The following is an 8,593-nucleotide window of genomic DNA, read 5'->3' as shown; positions in this document are numbered from 1 at the left end:
TAAAAAAAAAAAAAAAAGAAATCCAGTGTGTCTTCACTATGTCATAGAAAATAGGAATAAAAATAGGTGGGGAAACCTTCTCAACTTCCTTAGTGGATGTGACATTGATAAATGTAATATTAGGTCCTTGTGCTCAGTTTTTGTTAATATATTTTATTATCTTTAAGTAGTTGTACACCGGAGTTGTCTTTCGATAAAGCATTGATGAATACAATGCATCTCGATCAATGTCAGTCGTTTCGTCATCTCTCCCACCCTTCCCAAGCCCATGTCTTCTCTCAATTCTTTTTTTCTTCATGTATATGTATTATTAGTATAAAGATTATGTACCGAGGGGTTACAGTTATATAAATCAGGTAATGAGCACATTTCTTTTTTTAACAATATCACTCCTTCCCTTGTTCTCTCCCAGTTTTTTCCTCCCATCCCCACCAAAAAATCGTGGGTCCTCACCCAAGTAACTTAAACTATACAACTTATAGTTCATTTTAAATATAGTGTCTGGTGAGTACCACTGTTGCATTTGTTCACTTTTTGTCCCACCATTTCTGTGCCCCTCTTACCTTCCCAAAGATGGATAAACAAAAAATACAAGAGAAAAGGAAAAGAAAACAAGAACAGCAACAAAAAAAACAATACCTTATTTTCATTTCCTGGAGTTAATTTTGATAAATATTATTTTATACAATCAGGTACACATAGCTATTGAGCCTTTGTGTTCCTCCCCTAAACATAGAGCTTTCTATTCTTGGACATTTATCCAGGACACCACAAAGAAGGCCCCACAAAAGCTATCAGCACAATCATGTTCACTGCAGCATTATTTACCATAATCAAGATATGTGGACAAATGAATCAAGAAACTGTGGTATATATACACAATGGGATTCCACTCATTCATCAGAAAGAATTATATTGTACCATTTGTATGGAAATGGAATGACAGAAAAAATTACATTAAGCGAAATAAGTCAGACCCAGAAAAATATAGGTTGCATGGTTTCCCTCATTTGTGGTAGCTAGAATGTGCCTATAAATCTACAAATAGACACACAGGATTGTAAAAAAAAAAAAAAAGAAAAGAAAAATACACTGGAACATTATAAAGTATACAGGTCTCTTGGCATCACACAGAGTGAGACCAATTGAGCTCAGTCTTTTCATGCATAAAAAGAGACAATACTTTCTTTCATAGCACCACTCTAAGGACAACATGAAATAACATTATTACAGTGGTCATCCAAAGTAATTGTTACATTGCAGTCCAAATATCTAAAGACAATGTAATACTGCATAAACTCCACATAATCCCATTTCTAGTAATAAAGTAGATGACTCTTTTCTCAGAATTTTTCTTATTTTGCATGTTGATGAATGTCTTTTTTTAACAAGTTTTTTTAAATTGTGAAAATACTAATCAGAGGGGTTGCAATCACATGAGCAAAGTAATGAGTGTATTTCTTATCAAATATTGTTGCCTCTTCCTTTGTTTTTCCCCTACCATCCCTTCCCTCCCACCTCCACAACTACACCCCACCTCCCCCCTAGCCTAAATTGTAAACTTCATTTTCAACATAGTGTCTTGTACATCTCATTGTTGTAATGGGTCAACTTGTATCCCTATTTAAACAATTTGTTTTTTTCCCTTCTGCTCCCTTGATTTTTCAGATTAGCAAAGTTGGAATGGTTACTTAATATATGCAGTGACAAAGATCAGTTCTTGACAGGTTGAAGTGATTAATCTTGACATAGATAAATGAATATTCTTAAAGCCAGAAAAAAAAGTGTGTATCAATTTGAGATGAGCCAGATGTGGGTGAGCAGCTATTCATATGAAATATCAAAGGGCATATTTAGATAAATGAAAACTCAATATAAAACCAGAATTGGAAATATTTTGCAAAAACGCCAACGGAATCATATTTTAGTAGCATTCAGAGAGGTAGGTGTCCAACAAAAGAAAGTAATTATCTCACTTCAGAAAAATCAAAGAAGCTTGTTGTAATAGGAAACAGGGTGGTATTTATAGATAGTAGAACTGATCGCAACATTCAGTCCATAGAAAGGAGTGGTCAGTATGCTGAAACTGTACATCTGCTTCCAGTCAGGATCCACTTAGAGTAGAAGGTATGAAAGAGCTTTCGAACAGAGTCTCTGAAAGATGTGAAAGGCAGGGCCCTGAAAAGGAAATGAAGATCAGGACATTGACCCCCATCCCCTCTTCTGATTCCTGTAATTCCACTTGTGTTAAGGAGGCCAGTAGACCAGTTGGCAGATCTTTTCAAGGAAGTTGACCCTGAATAGCTTGTTTTTGACATATGGCCAATAGAATGTCACACTGTAATTCATCTGGGGAGTCTGGTTGAAATGTATAATGGTGGGCATGACATGTACTCTGCAAGAGTGCCACTAACCCATACAAGGGAAGTTGGAATGCTTACAAAGAGGATGCTCCAAAAGAGAGGGTGTAGAGAAAAAGCACAGCCTTCATTTGAAATATACCCTTAGTGGATTTCAAGAGAGGCTGGAACATGTTTTAAGGAAATCTGGGCTTGCTTTCAAAAAACAAGATCCATTTATAGTCTGTAGGGAAAGTCACAGGAGGCTACGGAAGCCTGGCTGAGATTCACTTTGAATTCCTTGATTTTCCAAATCTGAGGCTCAAAGTCAAATTCGAGCCCGCCAACTACTTGAACCATGACCGGAGTTAAAAGGTTTTTCTAAGTCCTTGAAAAATCAGACTGCTAGTGGTAACTACAGCTTGACGACTTTAATTCTGCAACATCAATTATGGTGTCTGTGTTAGCTAATCCTTATGGTACTCCACATTTTCTTTCTTGGGTACAGGTTCTGCATATATTCCTTGTTTTGGAAAGGTATGATTCATTCAGGAATAGCTGTGAAGTGTTTATGTAATGCGATTTTCTTGAAGCCATGACAATTGCCACTTGCTTCGCATTTAGGGAGTGAATTTGAATCTCTGTATGCATGGCATTTTCTCTCAGAACAAATCAGAACTCTTTCATGAAGAATTAGAGGCACAGTGGTGAGCTTTGGTTAGAGGACTGCAACATCCATTCTTTTCATGTGATAGAACATAGATGATTGATAGAACAGAAAGATTGACTCCATCCTTCACACATCATAGTGGCTTTATCTAACAGGACCTTTGTTTTTTAGTCCTTCAGATGTTACCAATCTTCAGTCTTCATGGTTCTTTTATTTCCTTTTTACAGCAAGTATAGCTCATGCTTTTCACATCAGTATGACTGTTTCAAGCTGAGCTGATCTTGCCAAACTATCACCTTTTTCACCTCTTCTCCAAATGCAGCTATGCCTTATTCATGATCCTTCATTCCTATTCCTTTTTATAAAAAAGTCCCCATAATATACTGGGCAAGTGAAGTTATGTTCCAAACTACCCCAAATCTCATGTGCACAGGGCAAATAGAAGATACTTCTCACTCTGTAAATGTTTCAAGAACATCAGTATGAAGCTATGTACAACAGTGTTATCCAGAGACCCAGGCTGTCATAGGCTGTGCCAGAATATAGCTTTACTCTCTGTGAATCTAGACCCTTTCCAGTAACCCACGTAGGAGAGGAGAAAGGGTAGAGAACTGAACAACCCTGGATCAGAAACTCGCTCCAAACGTGATACACATCAAACTTGCAATCTACTGCTTGCAATTAGTCACAGCTATTGCCTTCTTGTAAAGAGGATGCAAAATAACAGAGGGCATAGTAATACTGACCATTGCTCTATGTAGGACCATCGTTCAAATGGGTTTTGTCAAAGTCCTATTTGTAGGGGACTAAGAAGATAAGAAACTTAATCTGACTATTGTAGTTTCACATGGGGTCTTTCAGAGCTTACTGCCATTAAATGAAGTTGTTATGGTGAAGCTCTTATGATTCATTTTTGGGGGCTTTATAAGAACTGTAACCCCTCTGTACATCATCTTGACAATGAAATTAAATGAAAAAAAGAGGGAGAGAGAAGGAGACTGTCTCTCACACACACACTCTCTCTCTCTGTCTTTCTCTGTCTCTCTCTGTCTCTCTCTTTCTCTCTGTCTCTGTCTCTCTCTGACTCTGTCTCTCTCTCTCTGTCTCTCTCCATTTCTTGTCACATGGTGTCTTGCCCTTCCTTGGACTATCCACAAGAAAACCACCACCAGATGGAGACCTACAGACTTCTGGAACTTCATCCTAAATGAGCCCTTATTATTTTTATCTGATGTAAAAGATTATTAGGTTCTTGGGTACCATTTTGCCTGTTTAAAAACTCTCACAGGTCCAAAGATCTTGGAGTTCTGATTGTGACCACACAAGGAAGAACCACAGATCCAAACCTTCTTAATAGAATGCAGAAACAGACATAGTGAGTCAGGAAAATCAGTCAGATTGAACATTGTCACATAGAAATGAAAGAAAATACTTTCTAAAGGAAAATGGGGGAAAAAACCTTAGTGAGAGAGCAATTGGCTGATCCTTTATAGCCTGAGTGGACTGAGACAGTGCTGGGGAGAAATAGGAAGCAAGGGCAGAGAGCTAAGGCCAGGTCCTGCAGAGACATCTAGCTCCCCTCCTGCCATACGACATTGAGCCTCAGAGTGACAAGATCCTCATTTCAGTGTGGAAAACTCTCACTGGGAACAACTTAGAGCACAAAATATAAGAACTGAAGAAGCCTGGTAGGTTCTGAAATTTGATAAATGGACTCTATCATTGGATTCAAATTTCACATCAGGGAATCAGCAGAATAGATTGGGCAACTATGGAGCCTGGTCACAAGAGAATCAAACGTCGATGAGCTGCTGATGAAGACTTCTGGGCACAGGGTCCTGGAATGTCTATGACACTCCTGCCTACCTGAGATCAGGACTCTCAGTCTATTAACCACGGTCCTCAGATGCACTCCTCTTCCTGTGCCTGGAACATCTCTAGTTTTAAGATTCAAATGTCCTTCACCCCAAGAAAACCTTCAGTCACCCCAGGAAAATGGTCACTCTAAAAGACTGGCTCTTTCAGGGTTTTTTTTTGGTGTGTTTTGTTTTCTGTCAGTCCTGGGCTTGAACTCAGGGTCTGGGTGCTGTCCCTGAGGCTCTTTTTCATCAAGGCTAACACTCTATGCCTTGAACCACTGCACCAATTTCGGCTTTGTCTTGGGAGGTAATTGGAGATAAGAGTCTTACAGACTTTTCTGCCAGGACTGACTCCGAACTGCAATCCTCAGATCTCAGCCTTTTAAATGCTAGGATTATAGGCATGAGTCACTGGTGCCCGGCTATTTAAGTATTTAAAACAAAATAAACTCAGAGACAAACATTTTCATGCAGGGAATCTATTATTCAGTCGAGTTTGTTTTGATTTTAGAAGCATCGGTGAAGGAAAGAAGGAGGCAAATTTAGGCAGGGAAAGAGGAGTGGCAGATCTAGATGATATTAAACCAGGATTGAAACTGGGATGGTCTTTACGAGTTAGCCCACACTGTCTGGTTCTGATGGCACTTTCCTGTCATACCAGAGGAACACAGTCTGTGGCCAGCCAGGGAAAAGTTAGTGAGCTCCCATCTCAATGAACATACCAAGTCTGCTGGTATTCATGGCTAATCCCAGCTATATAGAACATAGAAGCGGGAGGTTTACTCTATGAGATGGGTCTTGAGGAAAATTATAAGGCCCATCCAAGGAAATAACTAATTTAAAATTTGGCTGATGAGAAGGCCCATATGTTTAGGGGGACCCTTTGTTTAGGGGGAAGTCCTGGACTTCTAATTCTAGTACCAAAAAATAAATAAAGGCCCACACTGAGAATGGTGGCTGAGTTCTCTGGCATAGCCTACTACCTGAACTGATTTTTAATTTATTCCCAAACCTAGAGCACACTTTGCAGCAGAGTCATGGTTAATTCCTGGTAGGAAATTCAGCTATGAGGCAGCTGCCCACATTGAGTCTCAGCACTGAGGGACAAAGTGCAGCAGCTGTAATGGTCACTGAGACATGCACTCTTGGCATCTATGAAGGTAAACAATTCCACTAATAATCCCTGGGAAACCTCTCAACCCTGAATGGGGTCTTAATGCAGCTTGGCTCTCTTTGTGTGCTTACAAACAATTCAGTAAGTTAACTTCCTCTCCAGTGTTCCTTCTTCCTTTATTTTGGAGTCTGTACCTCAGTTGCTTATGTGCACTTGGAATAAACAGGAGGAAGAACATCCCGTATTAAACATCACACGGATGTGCCGTTCAGTGTTTTCCCGAGACCTGGTAACTGCAGCCATCTCTCTTTATTCTTCTGCCCTTTTCCCTTAGCTTCTCCCATGAGGGAACCTTTTGCCAACATCAAAGAGTAGTCTAACTGTGGAGAGTTGACTTATTCAGACAATTTCTCATGACTGGGATGCAGGTTATCTTTTCCTTACACTTGGGCTCCTTTCTCCCCCTGTACCTGTCTCTGGGGTGCCAAGGGAGAACCTCCTCTTTGCACTTCAAAGGGAATATCTTTTCTAGTCAAAGTATCATTTGACCAAACAGTCTGGTCCATTTCAGAGCCCTTCAAGGTATCCAATGGACCACCATACACAGAGGAAAAGCACAATTCATTTCTTCCCAGATGACCCACAAACTGCCTGGAAGGAAAATGCAAATAACGGTTGCTAATGAAGAGCAGGTGAGGAATGGTTTGAGGTGAATTATGTTCGATATGAATACAGGTGCAGGAAGCCTCTATAGCCATTTTAACTCATGAAAATATTCTACTTTGAAATGAGATACTATACCTTACCCATTCCAGTCGCTCTCATCTATACAGTAACTTACAACTCTGCAGTGAGTGCTGGTTACCCTGGCACAGACCTGTACACTTCACCGAAAAATTTCCCTTAGCTTATGAGGCCACTGAAGCACCAGACATTTCTGCTTCCTCCAGTCAGGCCAACAATTGACTCTGAGATGCATAAAAAGTATACTAAATGGAACTTTTTCTTGCTAAGACAGAGACAGTCTTTTCCCTCCCCTGTAAGTTTCTGTGTTTCTATTTACTTCCTGAGAAAATTTCAGCCATCAGCAAATCAGATTGAATGTGAAGCTACATGAAGTTTTTAAGAACACAAAAAGCAAGTTGAAGCAAAAATATCATCATTCTGTGTAAGACATTCTAGAGTCTTCTCTGCTACCTGACTTCCAATTCTGTTAGTAAACACCTGTTATCATTATTGTTAACTAAGTTGATATAAGATCTTTCTTAGTGTGTGTGTGTGTGTGTGTGTGTGTGTGTGTGTGTGTGTATGTGTGTGTGTGTGTATGGGAAAGATTAGGGAAGAAATTGACAGAATGAAGAGGAAGAGGAAGAGAAGCAGAGAATGAAGGAAGAAGATGATGAAGAGAAAGTAAAATAGAGGAGATGGGAAAAGAAGGGGGAAGAAGAAAAGGATAAGTGATAAGGAGAGATAAGGATGTGAGAAGAATAAGTGAGAAGTGACAGCCTTACATACTTCTGCAATTCTTTCTCTTTTATTTGAAGTAGATTGAATTACATTTCAACAAAGGAAACCTTAAAGATTGATATTGATTAATTCATCTTTCAAAGTTCTTAGATCAGTAACAGTTTAAAAAACACCCAATAGTCATATGCTATTTATAACCTTCTTAATTATCACAATAGTCATTACATTCTTTCATCTTTCAGTCCTTATGAAACTCCAGTGGAATTTCTCAAGGCCAGTTTCACAATAGTGTCACGTATAAAGTCTTTGAAATTAGTGCAGCCCAAATTTTCCATAAGGAAGAGATTAATTCAGGTTTTTAATGTAAGCAGCTAGGAGGCAAGGAAATATATGAACTAACTTTTCCAGATACTATACATCAGACATGATGTATATATTTCCCATGATGCATGGGAAATAGTAAGTAAATTAAGTGAACCTTATGAGATTCTTTTCTGGAGAAATTTTCTAGCTGTGATATAGAGAGAAGGAAACCCCAACAAGGCTAGTCAATATTGTCAAGATTGGAAGCAGATATAAAGGTAAGGAAGGGTAACATAGATACTTAATAAATAACACTGCATAGAAAGATCTATGCAGATCAATAGAAGTCCATAAAAGACCCAGTGATTTGTAAAGCACATGTATGGGAATAATTCCATAACCTTGTACAAACATGCCACCAAGTAAACTGGAAAATAAAAATTCCTTGGAGATTACATAGGCTGTTTTTTGTTTTTTGGGTTTTATTTTAGTTCTGGCCAAGTAAAGTGGAGATTACTCAATGAACATATGTGTTGTTGAAAAAACTCCAAATGAATCACATATTAGTAGCTCGGCTAAGCTACCTCTAGTTTAAAAAAAACTGGGGAGACCAATCAGAACAGAGAATATAAGCAAGAAAGTCTCAGAAGACTAAAATCAATCCATAATATATTAATTGATGGATTTATCCTGAAAAATAGAATTAATCAAATGATCCTCAGTAGAGTTAGAAACTTAATGTCTATGTGTGCCCTAGTTTATATATGCAAATCTAATCCTGAATATTATTTCTAGAGGAGAAAGCTTTAGGAGGTAATGAAGTCATAGTGTAGAATTTACA

This window comes from Dipodomys ordii, unplaced genomic scaffold (genome assembly GCF_000151885.1).
Source record: "Dipodomys ordii isolate 6190 unplaced genomic scaffold, Dord_2.0 Scaffold18, whole genome shotgun sequence".
NCBI classification, from domain to species: Eukaryota; Metazoa; Chordata; class Mammalia; order Rodentia; family Heteromyidae; genus Dipodomys; species Dipodomys ordii.
Note: the sequence above shows the minus strand (reverse complement) of the source record.